Raw genomic sequence first — 22,567 nt, 5'->3', positions numbered from 1 at the left:
CATTAAGATTGTTTAAAAATGAGAGCCTAGGCTCTGCCAGGTCCGGAGCAGGGTACAGAACATGGTATTGGCATGATCCCGAGTGTGCAGCCACTAACTTCAAATAGCTGTGTGTGAATAAAGATGCCACTTGTCTGATTATGAAGCTAGATACCCAAAAAGAAAACATTTTAAAAAAGAAACATGTTGACTCTTAATCTCACAAAACAAACTGAGGGTTGCTCGGGGGAGGGGGAGTTGGGCGAAGGGGGTGGGGTTATGGACATTGAGGACGGTATGTGCTATGGTGAGTGCTGTGAAGTGTGTAAACCTGGTGATTCACAGACCTGTACCCCTGGGGATAAAAATGTATGTTTATAAAAAATTAAAAAAAAATAATTAAAATAAAAGAAAGAAACATGTTGAGATTATGCTCTCCCATCCCAATTTCCAATATTTTATTACAAAAATTTTAATATGGAAAAGTTGAAAGAACCTTACAGTGAATACCTATGTGCCCATCAGTTAAATTCCACAATTAACATTTTATTTTATTGATTTTAATCAATTTCTTTCCAACTATCCATTCATCAAGCTTATTTTTTTATTCTTTTCAAAGTAAGTTTGGATATCCTGATAGGTCACCCCAAAAGCTTCACTATGTTTATCATTAACAAGGGCTCTATATTTGTTTGGCTCTTTTTTCCCATGGTGCTGTGGGTAACAAGAATCACTTCCACTCTAATCCATGAAGACCAGATACCTCATTCTGGCAGTCTGGACAGTGGGATGGGCATCCACCAGATGTGTGGGGTTGAGAAGAGGGTGAGAAGATAATGAAGAGAAACATGACAGACACCAACACAAGGTAATTAAATGGCATCCCTCCTCTGACACTCAAACCTTGCTGGAATGAGCGAGAAGCAGCTGGAGTCAGAGCCCTGAACTTTCAGACTGAGGGAACTCCTGATGTTCCCTGTAGTCTAAGCCAACAAGCTCACTGGTGATGTGGCATTCTAGATACATAACCAATCTCAGGCAGTAGGCCTCACCCACAACAACTCATGTGACCTGAAAGATTTCTTACACAAAGAAAATAATGCCATTGTAAGTCAGTATAGAGGGTAAAGTGTTAGGGCCTACGTCAGGTTTCTGATCCATTCTTCCTCAGTTGACCATGTGAGTTCAAACAATTCTAACCAACTGCATTCAACCACAGCTAAATCATTTCATTTATTGAAGGAACACTCTGTAGCACAAGTAAAGCACATTATCTGTGCATGCACCTCCAGTCACCTGAAACCCAAACACTCCTTTTTTTGTGGGGAACTGGCTAGGCACAGTGGGTGGTTCTCAAGGTTTGTTAAGTAGGTGAAGTCAGGTGATTTCTGGACTGGAGTCATCTTAAAGGCTTCCTCACTCACTCACATGTCTGGAGAATATTCTACAATTCAGGGGGATGCTGTTGCCTAGAAACCTTCACATGATCTCTCTATGTGGCAAGGGCTTTCTCAGAGCATGACAACTGGATTTCATGAGCAAGTATAAAAAAAGAAAGAGCCAAGTGGATGTTACACCTTCTCTTGTGACCCAGCATCAGATGTCATCCAGCATCATCAACTTCTGTTCAGTTGAAGTGAAGCACATAAGGACAGCCCACATTCAACGTGGAGGGGGAGGGGATTTAAGCTCCACCTCATGTAGGAAGATGTATTAAATGATTCTAAGACAGGCTTAAAGTTACAACAGGGGGCACCTGGTTGGATCACTGGGTTAAGCCTCTGTCTTTGGCTCAGGTCATGATCTCAGGGTCCTGGGATCGAGCCCCGCATTTGGCTCTCTGCTCAGCAGGAAGCTTGCTTCCCCCTCTCTCTGCCTGCCTCTCTGCCTACTTTTGATCTCTGTCTGTAAAATAAATAAATAAAATCTTTAAAAAAAAGTTACAACAGGTATTCATTCATTCATTCATTCATTCATTCTTTTGTAAGAAAACTGTACCTCCATAGGGATAACAAAATGGGGCCAGGGATTAGGGCTGTGCTGCTGCCAGAATGCACATATTCAGAGAGTCTGACTTGCAGATATCATCAAATCCATGTTCCTTTAAGATTCTACAGAATGGAAAGACTGCCATTAAGCATGATCATTGTCCCTCAGTCTGGTCTGTTTGGGCACATATTATGGTCACTTTCCTAGTCATTAGTAAAGCAAGAGAAATCTGTGTCATCCACTATTTGCCATATGTTGAACAGTAAGAGGAAGTGGATAAAGTGTTGGTGTCCTTGGAAAGGTCAATGGTGGCTAAATGGGCTTTGGGAGATAAGATTCTGTATAACCCTTACAGAACCAAAGGTCACAGCTCCAGGCATCTATGTGCAGGACAGGTACCACATCTAAAGGGACATACCCTTACCCATTGCCACTTTTGACATCCCATAACTTTCTGACCAGGGTTTCCCTGGTAAGAAGAGACACTTTCTGGGACAGTGACAACAAATATCTGTGTCCTGTGTTGTCACCACATGCCCCCCCCCCCACCCTTCTGAATCCTTGGCAAACAGTACTGAGCAAGTTTTTTCTTTTCTTTTTTTCTGTGCCCCAGTATGTGTGTGTGTGTGTGTGTGTGTGTGTGTGTGTGTGTGTGTAAGACAGACAGAGAGAGAGAGAAAAAGCAGAGAGGATGGGGGAGGATCAGAGAAAAGGAAGAAGAAGGGGAAAAGGGATGGATTGAGGGAGAGGAAAAGTAGTGGAGCCACCATGGATAGAAAATTCAGTGAGAAAAAGAAAACATATTTTGAGTAGGTTACTTAACTTTTTGGAATCCAAGTCTACTTACCTGTAGGGAGAAAACAAAACAAAACAAAAACAACAACAACAACAACAAAAATTACCTTAATACCTACACACCTGTGTACTCCCTGTGTGAATTAAATGAGTGGCTGGGGATTTGGTTTGGAAGTAAGAGCTACTGAAGTTATTTGCTATCAGCACTGCCCCTGAGAGGGGGACAATGGAAGCCCCGTGACACACGGGCTTTCCATAAAGGAAGCTGATGGCTAAGGAATCCCAGCGTAGAAACAACTGGGCACTTTTCATCCTCTTGGGAGAATCAGATGCAGTGAAAACATCCAAGGCTGAGCTGTCAGCCCTTCTGTCTATCTCTCAAATGAATAAATGCCTTTCTTTCCTTAATTACCTCTCTGGGGGCAGAGCGTGCCAGTTCTCAAGCTAAAAGGCCAGAGAACTGAAAAATGGGAATTTTAATGAAAAAGCAACCCAGTCTTTGAGTGGTATTTTTTTTTTTATAATACTAAGGACTTTATGCATGCCCTTAACCTGTTTATATACCCTGTCCCTACCCTACTCACCTCACAGTATCTTTTTAGGGGTTTTGTTGAAAAACATTTTCTACAGAAGCAGAGATGAGACAGCAACAAAGAATTGATGAAGCCATTGTTTTGTTGTTTGGCTATTTTGTTTTCCTAGTTGTATAGTGGTTGCAGGAAGATGATAGAGATAGGCAGAAGCAAGTTTGTCAAGCTGCAGGCTTTTCACTAACATGGCTGAAAAAATGTCAGCCCCAGCTTGGTAGCCAGAGGAGGCAGGACCAGGCAGGATTCTTGCTTCCAGGGAGACACCCAGCTATGACTCCCTTACTCTTAAAACCTCCCTGGTCTGGACCTCAGTGAAGAATAATGAAGAGTTTCTCCTTGACTAAACTCTGCTCAGGTTCCTCAGAAATTTTCAATGAGACCTTGACTTTTGGACTTCCATGTTCATCTCTGCATTCTCAAATTGTTTTTAGCAAGGCTTCTCCATCTCACCCACCCCCCATATCTGACTACCTTTGATATCTAATCAGGTTTCGCATCTTCCACGATCTCCTAGATGAGTTCCAATCACAGTGATCAGTCTTCAGCAAGAGTCCTATTAGGTCAGTTTAGCTAGACCCTCCCGCCCCCACCCTTGATGTTTCCTTATAGAAATTTTCCATCTACTGACCCCCACCCTAATCCTAGGTTATAGACCCCCACTTGCCCAGGTTGTTTTCAGGGTTGGACCCAGTGTCACTCCCCCACAATAAGACCCATTACAATAGTCTCTGCATCTACCCTTGAATAAAGTCTACCTTGAATAAGTGTCAAGAATAATTTCTTTAACAGTTGGAATATTATTTTTTTTTCTTTAATGGAAGTGAAAGGATTCTTAGAAATCCTCTAGTCATCAAATCCAATGGCCTTTCTTAACAATCACAGAACCCAGGGTTTAGAGTAAGGAAAGTTGAACCCAAGATTTCTTGGCTGCTTAGATGAGGCTCTTGGTGTGGAAACCTTAGAATAAGGAGATACAATTCTAGCCTCATACAAAGCTGGAATATGCATGCCTAGAATTTTTTGCCCAAGTCCCAAGGAACAAATGGAATCCTCAATCGCTTATCACATGCCAGATGTTTTATATGCCTTATGCCATTAGGTAATGACAACAACTGTTCTAAGTAAGAATTACTAGTCTGATTTTATAGGTGGTAACACTGAGGTTTGGACAGTCCCTTTGTATTCTCCCAATGAAAAAGCAGTTAGTAGACACTACCTTACCATATTTCTCTAGAGTTGGTGGGAGGAGATTTGGGTACCTGAGCAGTAAATTCAGATTCTTTAGTCCATGAAGATGGAAGAAGAAAGAGGCTTATAGAATTGTTCAAAACATAAAGAAAAACATGAACTTGTTCCAAATCTTAGTGCTCCTATTGATAATTATGAACCTGCCAACATTACTATATCCAAGAAATAGCAATTGCCTGAAACCACTAAGAGATTTAAATTATTTTTTCTAAACAACTTGATAACTGAATTATCCATAAGTATTAAGGGAGGTGTTTGTGTTTGAGCTAGACTCCTGAACAGTTGCATGAGTCATGAGCATCCACATGAGGCTTTATGAAAAACATTCCTCTGCCCTACCCACAGATGGGATTTTTATCTGACAGGACCAGTTAATTGCAGACTGGGGAAGTCCAAACTCAATATAATTATATAATTAATATAATTATATAATTATAATATAATAATATAATATAATTAATAATTATATTAATCATTATATTACATTATTATAATATATTATATCATAATTATATTATTATATTATATTATATTATATATTATATAATTATATTATAATTATAAATATAATTTATAAAATAAAAATAAATATATAAATATAAATATAATTATAATTATAATATTATAATTATAATATAATTATATACAGCTAAAATGTTCTGGCCTTTATATTAAAGACCTACAGAAAATTAAGTATGAGAGAATATTTAGTACTTTTCACATCTGATGTTAACTTTCCAGTAAACTTTTTACTTTCTCATCCATGTTTTGCAGTATGTGGCTAGTATATTCCATTTTATCATCCCCAAGATATCCAGTCATGGGGGTTTGATTCTAAGGTGAGTTGAAGTGGGAAGAGACTACACAAATATGCTGGAGGAGGTCTCAAGATCTCAAGGGTAGGAATAGGACTATGAATCTGAGAGGTGTCAAGCCTTGGAGAGGATATGGACCCAAACTGGTCAGATTAGGTGGTGCTAGGCAGATGCAGCTCAGATGGCTACTGCAAGTGCATGGGTGAGGTTCTAAAGTCATGCACACCCAACTTAATAACCTGCATCTCCCTCATACTTGCTGAGTGACTATAGTTACATTGCCTAAGCAATAGTATTTCATTCATTTGGATACACTCTACCGCCCCTCTTTAACATTTCTAACTTTAGGATGTATTTCACTACTATAATAACCAGAATTTCTGTTTCTTAGTCATTAAAAAAAAAAGGCCTTAAAATTGTTTGTCTCAATTTCAATGAATAGGGCATCTTAACCCCAGTTTCTTTATATATAAAATGGGAGAGATGATACTTAGCTCACAGAATCCATAAGAAGAAAGGAAAAAAAAAAAAAAAAAGATAACAGGGGCACCTGGGTGGCTCAGTGGTTAAGCCGCTGCCTTCGGCTCAGGTCATGATCTCAGGGTCCTGGGATCGAGTCCCGCATCGGGCTCTCTGCTCGGCAGGGAGCCTGCTTCCTCCCCTCTCTCTCTGCCTGCCTCTCTACCTACTTGTGATTTCTCTCTGTCAAATAAATAAATAAAATCTTAAAAAAAAAAAAAAGATAACATATGAGTTGATGTATATGCCAAAGCCAAAAAGACATGGATATTGTCATTAAGTATTCAATGCCTGTAATCACTGAAGTGGATGTGATTGACATGGCAGAGTAGCTTAAAGGCCCCAATGTTGAGAGGAAGAGTTTTAACAATTTTACTGTTTAACTTATTTTTTTTTCTTTATCACATCTGAACATAGTTAATTATCAGATTTCAGATGCTGTCTCCATCTATCAATCTATCCATCTATCTATTCTTCCATTCACTGTATTAATATTTATTGGGTTCTCCTTTTCAATTTCTTTTAATATTTAATCTCGAAACAACCCTCTTCACCCAAAGCCAGTCCTCACAAGTCCATTTCAATTTCCTAATAAGAATATGCAGCCCCTTCCTTTTCTAACCTCTCTTAGCCCTTATAATCAGTTATTTTATCACACTTCTTCTTTTGTCACCTTCCAGACTGAATGAGGCCCTTTCAGTCACCTTCTCAGAGAAATCTTCTCTCACAGCCTATTTCTCATTTTAAGAAATAAGCCCTTGGAGTAAAGGTAAGGAGAAGTAATACCAGTGGAAGTTCTTTTGTGGAGAGAAGCACTGTTTTCCTTGAACCTGGTCTATCCAGAGTTCCTTCCCTGAGATGAAAGAAGCTTACTCAGCAGGAGTGTTCATAGGTTAATAGTCTGACAGAGGAGGTAGCTGAGTAATTCATTCAGGACTGTCATTACCTGAGGAAATGAAAAAAAAAAAAAAGAAAGAAAGAAAGAAAAAGAAAGAAAGAAAGAAAGAAATCCCTTTCACCTAACTCCTAGATTTTGAAACTGCCCAAGAAAGAGAGCCTCCATGGTGGGAAAATATCCATACAATGCATTTGAAATTTGTGAGGGAGGACTTTCCCCCCCTCTCAAAAAAATCACCAATTAAGCTTGCCTCCAAGGTACCTTCTTAAATCTTAACATTGAAAGTATTAAATATGCTCTGTTTCTTACTGGTAAGGACATTACCAGAGGTAAAAGAGGAAGGAGAGAGGCTCTTACATTAGCTACTTCCTCTTTTACTGTAGACCCAGCAGCCTGTTTGCAGCCACTTTGGATATAGGGTTTTCTTAGATTAGGCAGCCAATAGGAGAGCCTAATCCCAAGTTTTCTAGCTTGTGGCTCCTTGCCACATAGCTCTGTGGAATGATTGCACACTCATACTCAAGTAAGTGAAGAGATATTGAGATGAATATAATTCCACAGGCATTTTTTGCATAAATTTCCAGAGACTTTAACATGCGATTTTATTGTACATTTTATTTATTTTTTTAATTTAATTTTTTAAGTGTTACAGGATTCATGTTATATGCACCACATCCAGTGCTCCATGCAATAGGTGCTCTCCTTAATACCCACCACAAGGCTCACCTAACATCCTACCCTCCTACCCTCCAAAACCCTTGGTTTGTTTCTCAGAGACCACAGTCTCTCATGGATCATCTCACCCTCTGATTTCCCCCAACTCACTTCTCCTTTCCTTCTCCTAATGCTCTCCATGTTATTCCTTATGCTCCACAAGAAAGTAAAACCATATCATTGACTCACTCTGCTCGACATATTTCACTCAACATAATCTCCTCCAGTCCTGTCCATGTTGATACAAAAGTCAGGTACTCAGGGGAGACAAGATACCAGGGAAGTAGGAGGAGGCACCGTTTCAACCTGTACCCTAAAGTGAGCTGATTACCTACCAAAGAACTCCAATCACCCATGATATCAGCCTGAGATTAGAATTACACACGTCTGGATCTCTACAGGGGCAGAAAACACGAGTGGGCAGGGAAAGCGGAATGGGAACATCAGGCTGATATCAGAAGATAAACAAAAGGGGGAGGGAGTCACCACAAGCAAACCATTGGAAAGTAATACCCCAATACGAGAGTGCCCTGTGACTGGGGACCACCATTAACTTGGAGTCTGGTTGAAAGCACTCAAAAACAGCAAAGGATTGTGGGGGGAAATTGTGGGATTTGGGGTGGTTGGGGACAGGGGCTTAAGTCCCCAGCCTCAGGACAGCCACCCCTGGCACTGAGCCAGAAAGAGTGCAGCAGAGAAACCAGGTCTTGGTCCCTGAACCAGGAGCACATCTGAGAGCACGGTGGGGGGGGGGGGGGTTTCAGCTCCCATGACGGGATTCGAGCCTTGCCAGCTGGTAGAAGCACACTTTTTGCAGTCCTCACACGTGCACAGTGCTGTGCTATCAGAGTCTGAGTTGTGCCCTGAAAAAGGTGCATGCAGGCGCCAGCCCGGTGCTCTTGGACCCAGATAGACCACGCACTCCCAGCTGGAGCCAGCGGGAAAATCTCGGTGTGCAACTGTTGCTTGGAAACTCTCTGGCAGTCTGGAGATGCCCAGACAGCCGCCACTGTCATGGTTTTAGGTACAAGCAGGAGTTCCTGTATCCCCAGGGACTGTGACTCTGAACATGCTCTGCCAGTGGCTGAGGGGGAACTTATGTGCTCTGCAGCATACTGAGGGAAACAGACTGAGGCTTCCCTCTAAGAGGGAGGTCAGGGTGCAGTTTGCTTTCCTCTAAACCTCCAATAACAATCAAAAGCAGTCAAGGCAAGAGAAAACAAATGAACAAACATAAAAACATAAAACCTCCAGAAAACACATTGCTGAATTGCTGTATGAGTTCTAGTAGTTTGGGGGTGGAGTCTTTTGGGATTTTCATATAAAGAATCATGTCATCTGCGAAGAGAGAGAGTTTGACTTCTTCATTGCCAATTTGGATAACTTTTATTTCTCTTTGTTGTCTGATTGCTGTTGCTAGGATTTCTAATACTATGTTGAACAATAGTGGTGAGAGTGGGCATCCTTGTCTTGTTCCTGATCTCAATGGGAAGGCTGCAAGCTTTTTCCCATTGAGGATGATATTTGCTGTGGGTCTTTCATAGATAGATTTGATGAGGTTCAGAAATGTTCCCTCTATCCCTAAACTTTGAAGCGTTTTAATCAATAACAGATGCTGGATTTTGTCAAATGCTTTTTTTGCATCAATTGAGAGGACCATGTGGTTCTTCTCTCTTCTCATATTAATTTGTTGTATCGCATTGATTGATTTGCGAATGTTGAACCATCCTTGTAGCCCAGGGATGAATCCCACCTGGTCATGGTGGATAATCTTTTTAATGTTCTGTTGGATCCTGTTGGCTAGGATCTTGTTGAGAATCTTAGCATCCATATTCATCAGTGATATTGGTCTGAAATTCTCCTTTTTAGTAGGGTCTTTTCCTGGTTTGGGGATCAGGGTAATACAAAGTCAATGAGCAGAAATCAGTGGCTTTCTTATACACTAACAATGAAAATACAGAAAGAGAAAGTAGAGAATCGATTCCATTTACTATAGCACCAAGAACCATAAAATATCTGGGAATAAACCTAACCAAAGAGGTAAAGGATCTGTACTCAAGGAACTACAGGACACTCATGAAAGAAATTGAAGAAGACACAAAAAGATGGAAGACCATTCCATGCTCTTGGATCAGAAGAATAAACATTGTTAAAATGTCTATACTGCCTAGAGCAATCTATACTTTTAATGCCATTCCAAACAAAATTCCACCGGTATTCTTCAAAGAGCTGGAGCAAATAATCCTAAAATTTGTATGGCGTCAGAAGAGACCCGAATCGCTAAGGGAATGTTGAAAAACAAAAATAAAACTGGGGCATCACGTTACCTGATTTCAATCTTTACTACGAAGCTGTGATCACCAAGACAGCATGGTACTGACATAAATACAGACACATAAACCAGTGGAAGAGAGTAGAAAGCCCAGATATGGACCCTTAACTCTATGGTCAAATAATTTTCGACAAAACAGGAAAAAATATACAGTGGAAAAAAGACGGTCTCTTCAATAAATGGTGCTGGGAAAACTGGACAGCTATATGTAGAAGAATGAAACTCGACCATTCTCTTACACCGTACACAAAGATAAACTCAAAATGGATAAAAGACCTCAATGTGAGACAGGAATCCATCAGAATCCTAGAGGAGACCATAGGCAGTAATCTCTTCAATATCAGCCACAGCAATTTCTTTCAAGATATGTCTCCAAAGACAAAGGAAACAAAAACAAAAATAAACTTTTGGGACTTCATCAAAATCAAAAGCTTCTGCAAAGCAAAGGAAACAGTCAAGAAAACAATGAGGCAACCCACAGAATGGGAAAAGATATTTGCAAATGACAGTACAGACAAAAGGTTGATATCCAGGATCTATAAATAACTCCTCAAACTCAACACCCACAAAACAGGCAATCATATCAAAAAATGGGCAGAAGATATGAACAGACACTTCGCCAATAAAGACATACAAATGGTTATCAGACACATGAAAAAATATTCATCATCACTAGCCCTCATGGAGATTCAAATTAAAACCACATTGAGATATCACCTTACACCAGTTAGAATGTCCAAAACTAACAAGACAGGAAACAACATGTGTTGGAGAGGATGTGGAGAAAGGGGAACCCTCTTCCACTGTTGGTGGGAATGCAAGTTGGTGCCGCCTCTTTAGAGAGCAGTGTGGAGATTCCTCAAGAAATTAGAAATAGAACTTCCCTATGACCCTGCAATTGCACTCCTGGGTATTTTTTTTTTTTAAGATTTTATTTATTTACTTGACAGAGACAGAGAGATCACAAGTAGTCAGAGAAGCAGGCAGAGAGAGAGGAAGAAGCAGGCTCCCCACTGAGCAGAGAGCCCAATGCAGGGCTCGAACCCAGGACCCTGAGATGATGACCTGAGCTGAAGGCAGAGGCTTTAACCCACCGAGCCACCCAGGCGCCCCCACTCCTGGGTAGTTACCCCAAAGATACAGATGTCGTGAAAAGAAGGTCCATCTGTACCCCAGTGTTTATAGCAGCAATGGCCAGGGTCGCCTAACTATGGAAAGAACCAAGATGTCCTTCAACAGACGAATGGATAAGGAAAATGGGGTTCATATACACTATGGAGTATTATGCCTCCATCAGAAAGGATGAATACCCAACTTTTGTAGCAACATGGACGTGATTGAAAGAGATTATGCTGAGTGAAATAAGTCAAGTGGAGAGAGTCAGTTATTGTATGGTTTCACTTTTTTGTGGAGCATAACAAATAGCATGGAGGACAAGGGGTGTTAGAGGCGAGAAGGGAGTTGGGGTAAACTGGAAGAGGAGGTGAATCTTGAGAGACTATGGACTCTGAAAAACAATCTGAGGGGTTTGAAGTGGCGGAGGGGAGGGAGGTTGGGATACCAGGTGATGGGTATTATAGAGGGCACAGATTGCATGGAGTACTGGGTATGGTGAAAAAATAATGAATACTGTTATGCTGAAAATAAAAAAAAAAAAAAAATTAAAAAAAAAGCCCTCCAGAAAACAAAAGCCTGAAGAGCCAGTTTCCTCAGAGCCCAAGCCCTTGAAGGTGACAGGACTTAAATCAGGGAACACTGCCTGAAAACCTATGTGGCAGGCCCCTCCCCTAGAAAGCCAAACCGGGCGTGGGAAGAGATGACAAGAGAACAACCACCACTACATCATAGATACAATTTTTTATTTCTAATTTGTTCCCACTATTCTGGTTCATTTTTTGTTTTAATATAGATTTATTTTAACCTATTTACCATCACTGTGAGATGTCCAGTACATCAAATTCCATAATAACCTTTTAACCTGAACTTTTTGATACATATACCCATGTTTTTCTTTTGCTTTTCTATTCGTTAATTTTATAAGATTTTATTTTAGTTTACTTCTTTTTTAATTTTTTTTTTATTTTTAGTTTGTTCTTTCTATAGTTTATTCTTTTTTTATTTTTATTTTTCCTATTTATATAGAGTTAAATTTCAAGGTAATTCCCTTTCCCCAATCAGTGCTACTCCTATAGGTAAACCAATTTTTAATCCCCCTTTATCTTAGGAAAGCTGAGTCCTTTAACAAATATATCAAAATACATCCAGAAAGAATCAAAAAAACTTCCTCGGCCACACTGAGAATTTATAACCACTGTCCCATCTTTTTCTTCTTCCAGTGTTTCTCTGTATTTGTGTTTGTCCTGGTAGTATATAAATCCTACACTTGGGGTTCTTTTTGATGAGGTTCATTTTTTTTGCATATATATATTTTTTCTTTTTTTCCTCTTATCATATACTTCCATCAGTCTTTTTGTTTGTCTGTTTTTCTTTGTGTATGTCATAAATCTTACATTGGGGCCCATTTGGGCTGAGCCTTCTCTTCTACCTTTCTTTTTTTTTTTTTCCCCCCTGTCGGTATGTCTCTCTCTGTCTTTTTCTTTTTTCTCTTTTTATTTTTCCTCTTTTTTCTTTCTTTCATTTGAGTGGGGACCCTTGATTGCTCAGAAGCATTACAGGGTGCACCTTGACTGCACCACGGTTGATACATCCAACTACATCCATTCAGCCATCTCTCACCAAAATGACTCGGTGGAGGAATGCCCAACAGAAGAAAAATGCAGAGGATGGGCCTTCTGCAACAGAGCTAATGGCTATCGACATAAACAATACATTGGAACGGGAATTCAGGCTAACAATTATCCAGGCAATAGCTAGGTTGGAAAAAGCCATGGATGTCCATATGGAATTAATTGGGGCAGAACTGAAAGCCACAAGGAATGATATTCACAATGTTAGGGCAGAACTGAAAGTCACCAGGGATGATGTTCACAATGCTCTCAATGAGTACCAATCCAATCTAAATTTTCTAAAAGCTAGGGTAACTGAGACAGAAGATAGAATTAGTGACCTAGAGGACAAACAGATAGAGAGAAAGGATCAGGAGGAAGCCTAGAACAAAGAGCTTAGAAGCCACAAAAACATAATCAGGGAAATAAATGATGCCATGAAATGTTCCAACGTCAGAATTATTAGAATCCCTGAAGGGGAGAAGAAAGAAAGAAGTCTAAAAGATATTGTGGAAAAAGTTCTCCATGAAAAGTTCCCAATCCCATGAATGGAACGAGCATTCATGTACTAGAGGCAGAATGGTCTTTCCCCAAGATTATAGATTCTCAAAAGTCCTTGAGACACATAATAGCAAGAATGAAGAATTATAATTGTAGGCAGGCCCTCTTGAAGCAGCTAAGACAAAGAAGCTCCTTACATACAAAGGAAAGTTTATGAGAATAACGTCAGATCGACCTGTCCACAGAAACCTGGCAAGCCAGAAATGGCTTGCAAGATATATTCAGGGCACTAAATGAGAAGAACATGCATCCAATAATACTTTATCCAGCAAGACTGACATTCAAACTGGATGGAGAGATAAAGAGTTTCCAGGACCAGCAAGGCTTAAAAGAGTGTGTGACCACCAAGCTGACACTGCAGGAAATATTAAGGGGGGGGTTCTATAAAAGAGGAAAAATCCTAAGAACAGCATTGAACAGAAATATAGAGACAATCTGCAGAAAGAAAGATTTCAAAGGTAACATGATGTCAATAAAAACATATCTATCAATAATCACTCTCAATGTGAATGGCCTAAATGCACCCATAAAATGACACAGGGTTGCATATTGGATAAAATGACAGGATCCATCTATATGCTGTTTACAAGAAACCCATTTAAAATCTAAGGATATTCCCAGACTGAAATGGAAGGGATGGAGAAGCATCTTTCAAGCCAATGGGCCTCAAAAGAAGGCCGGGGTAGCGATTCTCATATCAGATAAATTAGATTTTAAACTAAAGACTGTAGTCAGAGATACAGAAGGACACTAGATCATTCTTAAAGGGACCATCAACCAAGATAATCTAACGACTGTAAATACCCATGCCCCCAACATGGGAGCAGCCAATTATATATATATATATATATATATATATATATATATATATATACTATTAATCAAAATAAAGAGTCAAATTGATATGAATACATTAATAGTAGGAGATATTAACACACCTTTCTTAGTAATAGACAGATCATCCAAGAAGAAAATCAACAAAGAATCAAGAGCATTGAATGACACATTGGACCAGATGGCCCTCATAGATGTGTACAGAACATTACACTCTAAAACAACAGAATAATCATTCTTCTCAAGTGCACATGGAACCTTTTCCAGAATAGACACATACTGCATCACAAATCAGGATTCAACAGATAACAAAAGACTGAGATTATTCCCTGCATAACCCAGGTCACAATGCTTTGAAACAAGAGCTCAATCACAAGGAAAAGTTTGGAAAGAACTCAAGCACCTGGAAGCTAAAGACCACCTTGATTAAGAATGCTTGGATCCACCAGGAGATCAAAGAAGAACTTAAACAATTCATAGAAACCAATGAGAATGAAGACACTTCGGTCCAAAACCTTTGAGATACAGCAAAGGTGGTCCTAAGGGGGAAATACATAGTCATCCAAGCCTCCCCCCCCAAAAAATTGAAAAATCCAGAATACACTAGTTCTCTCTACACCTTAAATAACTGGAGAATCAACAACAAATCAAACCAACTCCACACATGATCAAGATTAGAACAGAGATCAATGAGATAGAAACCAGAGATACAGGAGAATATATCAATGAAACTAGAAGCTGGTTTTGAAAGAATCAATAAGATTGATAAACCATTGGCTACACTAATCCAAAAGAAAAGACAGAATTCCCATGTTAATAAAATTATGAATGAAAAGGGAGAGATCACAACTAACACCAAGGAAGTAGAAACAATCATCAGAAGTTATTATCAACAATTATATGTCAATAAGCTAAGCAACCTAGATGAAATGGATGCATTCCTGGAAAACTATAAACTCCCAAAATTGAACCAGGAAGAAATTGACAACCTGAATAGGCCAATATCTAGTAACGAGATTGAAGCAGTGATCAAAAACCTCCCAAAAATCAAGAGCCCAGGGCCTGATGGATTCCCTGGGGAATTCTACCAATCTTTCAAAGAAGAAATAACACCTCTTCTCCTGAGGCTGTTTCCAAAAATTGAAGCAGAAGGAAAACTTCCAGACCCTTTTTATGAAGCCAGCATTACCCTGAACCCCAAACTAGGCAAAGACCCTACCAAAAAGGAGAATTTCAGACCAATATCACTGATGAATATGGATGCTATAATTCTCAACAAGATCCTAGCAAACAGAATCCAACAGCACATTACAAGATAATCCACCATGATCAGGTGGGATTCATCCCTGGGCTACTAGGATGGTTCAACATTTGTAAATCAATCAATGTGATAGAACAAATCAATAAGAGAAGAGAGAAGCACATGGTCCTCTCAATTGATGCAGAAAAAGCATTTGACAAAATCCAGCATCCGTTCCTGATTAAAACGCTTCAAAGTATAGGGAGATAGGGAACATTCCTCAACTTCATTAAATCTATTTAACGAAGACCCACATCAAATATCATCCTCAATGGGAAAAAGCTTGCAGCCTTCCCGTTGAGATCAGGAACAAAACAAGGATGCCCACTCTTACCACTCTTGTTCAACATAGTATTAGAAGTCCTAGCAACAGCAATCAGACAGCAAAGAGACATAAAAGATATCCAAATTGGCAACGAAGAAGTCAAACTCTCTCTCTTTGCAGATGCCATGATTCTTTATATGGAAAACCCAAAAGACTCCACCATCAAATTTCTAGAACTCATACAGCAATTCAGTAATATGGCAGGATACAGTCAATGTACAGAAATCAGTGGCTTCCTTATACACTAACAATGAAAATACAGAAAGAGAAATTAGAGAATCGACTCCATTTACTATCGCACCAAGAACCGTAAAATATCTGGGAATAAACCGAACCAAAGAGGTAAAGGATCTGTACTCAAGGAACTACAGAACACTCATGAAAGAAATTGAAGAAGACACAAAAAGATGGAAGAACATTCCGTGCTCTTGGATTAGAAAAATAAACATTGTTAAAATGTCCATACTGCCTAGAGTGATCTATACTTTTAATGCCATTCTGATCAAAATTCCCCCAGCCTTTTTTCAAAGAGCTGGAGCAAATAATTCTAAGATTTTATGGAATCAGAAGACACCCCGAATTGCTAAGGAAATGTAAAAAAAGAAAAATAAAACTGGTGGCATCATGTTTCCTGATTTCAAGCTTTACTACAAAGCTGTGATCACCAAGACAGCATGGTACTGGCATAAAAACAGACACATAGACCAGTGGAACAGAGAAGAGAGCTCAGATATGGACCCCCAACTCTATGGTCAAATAATCTTCAACAAAGCAGGAAAAAATAAACAATGGTAAAAAGACAGTTTCTTGGGGCGCCTGGGTGGCTCAGTGGGTTAAAGCCTCTGCCTTCAGCTCAGGTCATGATCCCAGGGTCCTGGGATCGAGCCCCAGGTTGGGCTCTCTGCTCAGCGGGGAGCCTGCTTCCTCCTCTCTCTGACTGCCTCTCTGCCTACTTGTAATCTCTGTCTGTCAAATAAATAAATAAAATCTTTAAAAAAAAAAAAGACAGTTTCTTCAATAAATGGTGCTGGAAGCATTGGACAGCTATATGGCAGCTATATGTAGTTTCTTACATTCTCTTACACCATACACAAAGATAAACTCAAAATGGATAAAAGACCTCAATGTGAAACAGGAATCCATCAGAATCTTAGAGGAGAACATAGGAAGTAACCTCTGATATCAGCCACAGCAACTTCTTTCAAGATATGTCTCTAAAGGCAAAGAAAATAAAAGCAAAAATGATCTTTGGGGACTTCATCAAAATTAAAAGCTTCTGCACAGCAAAGGAAACAGTCAACAAAACAAAGTGGCAACCTATGGAATGGGAGAAGATATTTGTAATTGACAGTATAGACAAAAGGTTGATATCCAGGATCTATAAAGAACTTCTTAAACTGAACACACATAAAACATACAATCATGTCAAAAAATGGGCAGAAGATATGAACAGACACTTCTCCAATGAAGACATACAAATGGCTATCAGACACATGAAAAAATGTTCATCATCACTCGCCATCAGGGAGATTAAAATTAAAACCACATTTAGATACCATCTTACACCAGTTAGAATGGTCAAAATTAGCAAGACAGGAAACAACGTGTGTTTGAGAGGATGTGGAGAAAGGAGAATGCTCCTCTATTCTGTTGGTGGGAATGCATGTTGGTGCAGCCACTTTGGAAAACAGTGTGGAGATTCCTCAAGAAATTAAAAATAGAGCTTCCCTATGACCGTGCAATTGCACAACTGGGTATTTACCCCAAAGTTACAGATGTAGTGAAAAGGAGGACCATCTCTACCCCAATGTTTATAGCAGCAATGGCCATGGTTGCCAAACTGTTGAAAGAACCAAGATGCCCTTCAATGGACGAATGGATAAGGAAGATGTTGTCTATGGATTATAATGCCTCTATTAGAAAGGATGAATACCCAACTTTTGTATCAACATGGATGGGACTGGAAGAAGTTGAGTGAAATACGTGAAGCAGAGAGAGTCAATTATCATATGGTTTCACTTATTTGCGGAGCATAACAAATAACATGGAGGACATGGGGAAATGGAGAGGAGAATGGAGTTGAGGGAAATTGGAAGGGGAAGTGAACCATGAGAGACTATGGACTCTGAAAAACAATCTGAGGGTTTTGAAGGGGCAAGGGGGGGGAGGTTGGGGGAGCCAGGTGGTGGGTATTAAGAAAGGCACATATTGCATGGAGAACTGGGTGTGGTGCAAAAACAATGAATTCTGTTACCCTGAAAATAAATTTTAAAAAAAAGTTGGTTATCCTTTGTGATGGAGGCATAATATTGCACTGTGTATATGGATCATGTTTTCCTTATCCATTCATCTGTTGCAGGGCATCTTGACTCTTTTCACAGTTTGGTGATTGTGGCCATTGCTAGTATGAATACTGGGGTACATATGGCCCTTCTTTTCACTGCTTCTGTATCTTTGAGGCAAATTCCCAGTAGTGCAATTGCAGGGTGATAAGGTAGCGCTATTTTTAATTTCTTAAGGAATCTCCACACTGTTTTCCAGAGTGGCTGCACCAACTTGCGTTCCCACCAACAGTATAATACGATTCCCCTTTCTCCACATCCTCTCCAACACTTGTTGTTTATTGTCTTGTTAATTTTGGCCATTCTAACTGGTGTCAGGTGGTATCTCAATGTGGTTTTGATTTGTATCTCCCTGATGGCTAATGATGATGAACATTTTTTTCATGTGTCTGTTAGCCATTTGTATATCTTCTTGGAGAAGTGTCTCTTTATGTCTTCTGCCCATTTTTTGATGTGTTACTGGTATTTTCAATGTTCAGTTTGTGGAGTTCTTTATAGGTCTTGGATATCAACCCTTCATCATTTGTGAATATCTTCTCCTATTCTGTGGGTTAAGTCTTTGTTTTGTTGACTGTTTCATTTGCTGTGCAGAAGCTTTTGATCTTGATGAATTCCCTAAAGTTTATTTCTGCTTTTGTTTCCTTTGCCTTTGGAGACATGTCTTGAAAGATGTTGCTGTGACCAATGTCAAAGAGGTTATGTTCTCCTCTAGGATTTTCATAAATCCCTGCCTCACATTGAGGTATTTGGTCCATTTCAAGTTTATCTTTGTCTATGGTGTAAGACAATAGTCGAGTTTCATTCTTCTATGCATAGTTGTCCAATTTTCCCAGCACCATTTATTATAGAAACTTTTTTTTCTGCTTTGTCAAAGATTATTTGACCTTAGTGATGCTGGTCCATATCTGGGCTCTCTACTCTGTTCCACTGGTCTATGTGTCTGTTTTTGTGCCAGTACCATGCTGTTTTGGTGATCATAACTTTGTAGTAAAACTTAAAACCAGGCAACGTGATGCCTCCAGTTTTGTTTTTCTTTTTCAAGTTTCCTTAGCAGTTCAGGATCTCTTCCTGTTTGTTTCACACTTTGAAAAATGCTGGTGGAATTTTGATCAGGATGGCATTAAAAGTATAGATTGTTCTGGGCAGCATAGACATTTTAACAATGTTTATTTTTCCAATCCATGATCATGGAATGTTTTTCCATCTTTTTGTATCTTCTTCAATTTCCTTCATGAGCGTTCAGTAGTTTCTCATGGAAAGATCCTTTACCTCTTTGGTTAAGTGTAATCCCAGGTATCCTATGGCTCTTGGTGCTGTAGTTAATGGAATCGAGTCTCTTTCTATAATTTCCCTTTCCTTTCTATAATTTCATTGTTAGTATATAAGAAAGCAACTGATTTCTGTGCATTGGTTTTGTATCCTGCCACATTACTGAATTTCTGTATGAGTTCTAGAAGTTTGGGGGGAGAGTCTTTTGGGTTTTCCATATAAAGTATCATGTCATCTGTGAAGAGAAAGGGTTTGAATTGTTCTTTGCCAATTTGAATACCTTTTATTCCTTTTTGATTTCTGATTGCTGTTGCTAGGACTTCTAGTACTATGCTGAGCAATAATAGCAAGAATGGGCAGCCTTTTCAAGTTCCTGATCTCAGTGGGAAGGCTGTCACATTTTCCTCATTGAGAATCATATTCACTGTGGAAAGATAGAATCTATCTGTGGATAGATAGAATCACATTCAATGTAGATAGATTTTATGAAGTTGAGGAATGTTCCCTCTATCCCTATACTTTTAAGAGTTTTAATCAGGAACGGATGCTGTTTGTTGTCAAATGCATTTTCTGCATCAATTGAGAAGACCGTGTGGTTCTTCTCTCTTCTCTCACTGATTTGTTCTAACACATTGATTGATTTGTGAATGTTGAACCACTTTTGCATCCCAGGGATAAATCCCACCTGGTATTGGTGTATAATCTTTTTAATGCACTGTTGGATCCTATTAGCTAGTTTTTTTTGTTTGTTTGTTTGTTTTTTTTTTTCGTATCAGTATTCATTGTTGAGAATCTTGGCATCCATATTCATCAGGATATTGGGCTGAAATTATCCTTTTTGGTGGGGATTCTGCCTGGTTTGGAGATCAGGGTAATGCTGGCTTCTTATAAAGAGTCTGTATGTTTTCCTTCTGTTTCTACTTTTTGAAACATTTTAGGAAAATAAGTATTATTTATTCTTTATATGTTTGGTAGAATTCCCCAGGGGATCTGTCTGGTTCTGGGCTCTAGTTTTTTGGGAGGTTTTTGATCACTGCTTCAATCTCGTTACTAGATATTGGTCTATTCAGGTTGTCATTATTTTTCCTATTTCAGTCTTGGAATTTGATAGGCTTCCAGGAATGCATCTATTTCTTCTAGGTTGCTTAACTTATTGATATATAACTTTGCTAATAATTTCTGATGATTGTTTCTATTTCCTTGGTGTTAGTCGTGTTCTCTCCCCTTTCATTCTAAATTTTATTAATTTGGGTTCTCTCTCTTTTCTTTTGGATTAGTTTGGCCAGTGGTTTATCAATCTTATCGATTCTTTCAAAGAACCAGCTTCTAGTTTCATTGATCTGGTCTACTGTAACTCTAGTTTCTAAGTCATGTATCTCTGTGCTAATCTTGATTATTTCCCTTCTTGTGCATGCAAGAATGTCTTAATTGGCTTAATTTGTTTATTTTCCAGTTCTTTAACATATAAAGAGAGCTGGTGTGTTCTGGAATTGTCATTTTTTTTTTTTTAAGTGAGGCTTGGATGGCTATGTATATCCCCCTTAGGACCACCTTTGTCATATTCCAGAGGTTTTGGACCAATGTGTCTTCATTCTCATTGGTCACCATGAATTGTTTAAGTTTTTCTTTGATTTCCTGGTTGATACAAAACATTCTGAGCAGGTTGGTCTTTAGCTTCCAAGTGTTAGAATTTCTTCCAAATTTTTTCTTATCGTTGAGTCCCAGTTTCAAAGTATTGCAGTCTGAGAATATGCGGGGATAATCTCAATCTTTTGGTATCGGTTAAGCCCTGATTTGTGACCCAGCATGTGGTCTATCCTGGAGAAACTGCCATGTGTGCTTGAGAAAAATGAGTATTCTGTTGTTTTAGTGTGGAATGTTCAGTATATGTATATGAAGTCCATCTGGTCCAATGTGTTATTCAAAGCTCTGGTTTCTTTGTAGATTTTCTGCTTGGATGATTTGTCTATTACTGATAGTGATGTATTAAGATCCCATACAATTAATGTATTCATGTCAATATGATTTTTTATTTTAATTAATAGGTGACTTACGTAGTAGGCTGCTCCCTTACTGGGGGCATAAATATTTACAATTGTTAGACCTTCTTGGTGGATAACCCCTTTAAGAATTATGTAGTGTCCTTCTGTATCTCTGACTGCAGTCCTTAGTTTAAAATCTAATTTATCTGATATACGAATCACTACCCCAGCTTTCTTTTTGGCCCATTGGCATGAAAGATTCTCCTCTAACACTTCACTTTCAACCTGGATGTGTATCCTCAGGTTCCAAATGTGTTTGTTTTAGACAGCATACGGATAGGTCCTTTCTTTTTATCCAATCTGCAACCCTGTGCCATTTTATGGGAGCATTTAGGCCTTTGACATTTAGAGTGATTACTGAAAGATAAGCTTTTATTAATATCATGTTGTCTGTGAGATCTTGGTTTCTATATATTGTCTCAGTAAATTTCTGGTCTATGTCACTCTTGGGTTCTTTCTCCTTTTCTAGAACCCCCTTAATATTTCTTGTAGTGCCAGCTTAGTGGTCATGTACTCTTTCAAACCTTGCCAGTCTTGGAAGCTCTTTATCTCTCCAATCATTTTGAATGTCAGCCTTGCTGGATAAAGTATTTGTGGCTGCATATTCTTCTCATTTATTGCCCTGAATATGACTGGCCAGGCCTTTCTGGCTTGCCAGGTTTCTGTTGACAAGTATGACATTATTCTGATGGACCTTCCTTTGTATGTAAGAAATATATTCCTCCTAGCTACCCATAGGAACTCTTGTCTAAAATTATGATTCATGAAATTAACAGTTAAGTGTCTGAAGGTCTTTCGAGATTTGTTGATCTTTCAGGGGTATCCTTTCTGCCTCCAGGACATGAGCACTCTGTTCCATTCCCAGATTGGAGAAATTTTTATCCAGAATTTGTTCAACTATATCTTCTAGTCTTCTTTCTTTCTCCTCCCCCTCAGGGATCCCAATAATTCTGACATTGGAACATTTCATGGTGCCATTTATTTCCCTAATTCTGTTTTCATGGTTCTAAGTTGTTTGTTCCAGGCCTCTTCCTGATCCTTTTTCTCTCAGTTTGTCCTCTAGATCACTAATTCTACCTTCTGCCTCAGTTATCTTAGCTGTTAGAGTATTGAGATTAGAGTGTATCTCATTGATAGCATTTTTAACTTCTTCCAGACCGGCTCTCACTTCTGCCTTTAGAGATTCTATGTTGTCACTAATGGTCTTCTCCAACCTAGCCATTGTCTGTATAATTGTTACCCTGAATTCCCTTTCTGACATACTCTTTATGTCATATCCAATAGTTCTG

The sequence above is a fragment of the Mustela nivalis genome (assembly GCF_964662115.1).
Source record: "Mustela nivalis genome assembly, chromosome: 11".
Classification (NCBI taxonomy): Eukaryota; Metazoa; Chordata; class Mammalia; order Carnivora; family Mustelidae; genus Mustela; species Mustela nivalis.
The sequence above is the reverse complement of the archived record's forward strand: the minus strand, read 5'-3'. Positions refer to the sequence as shown.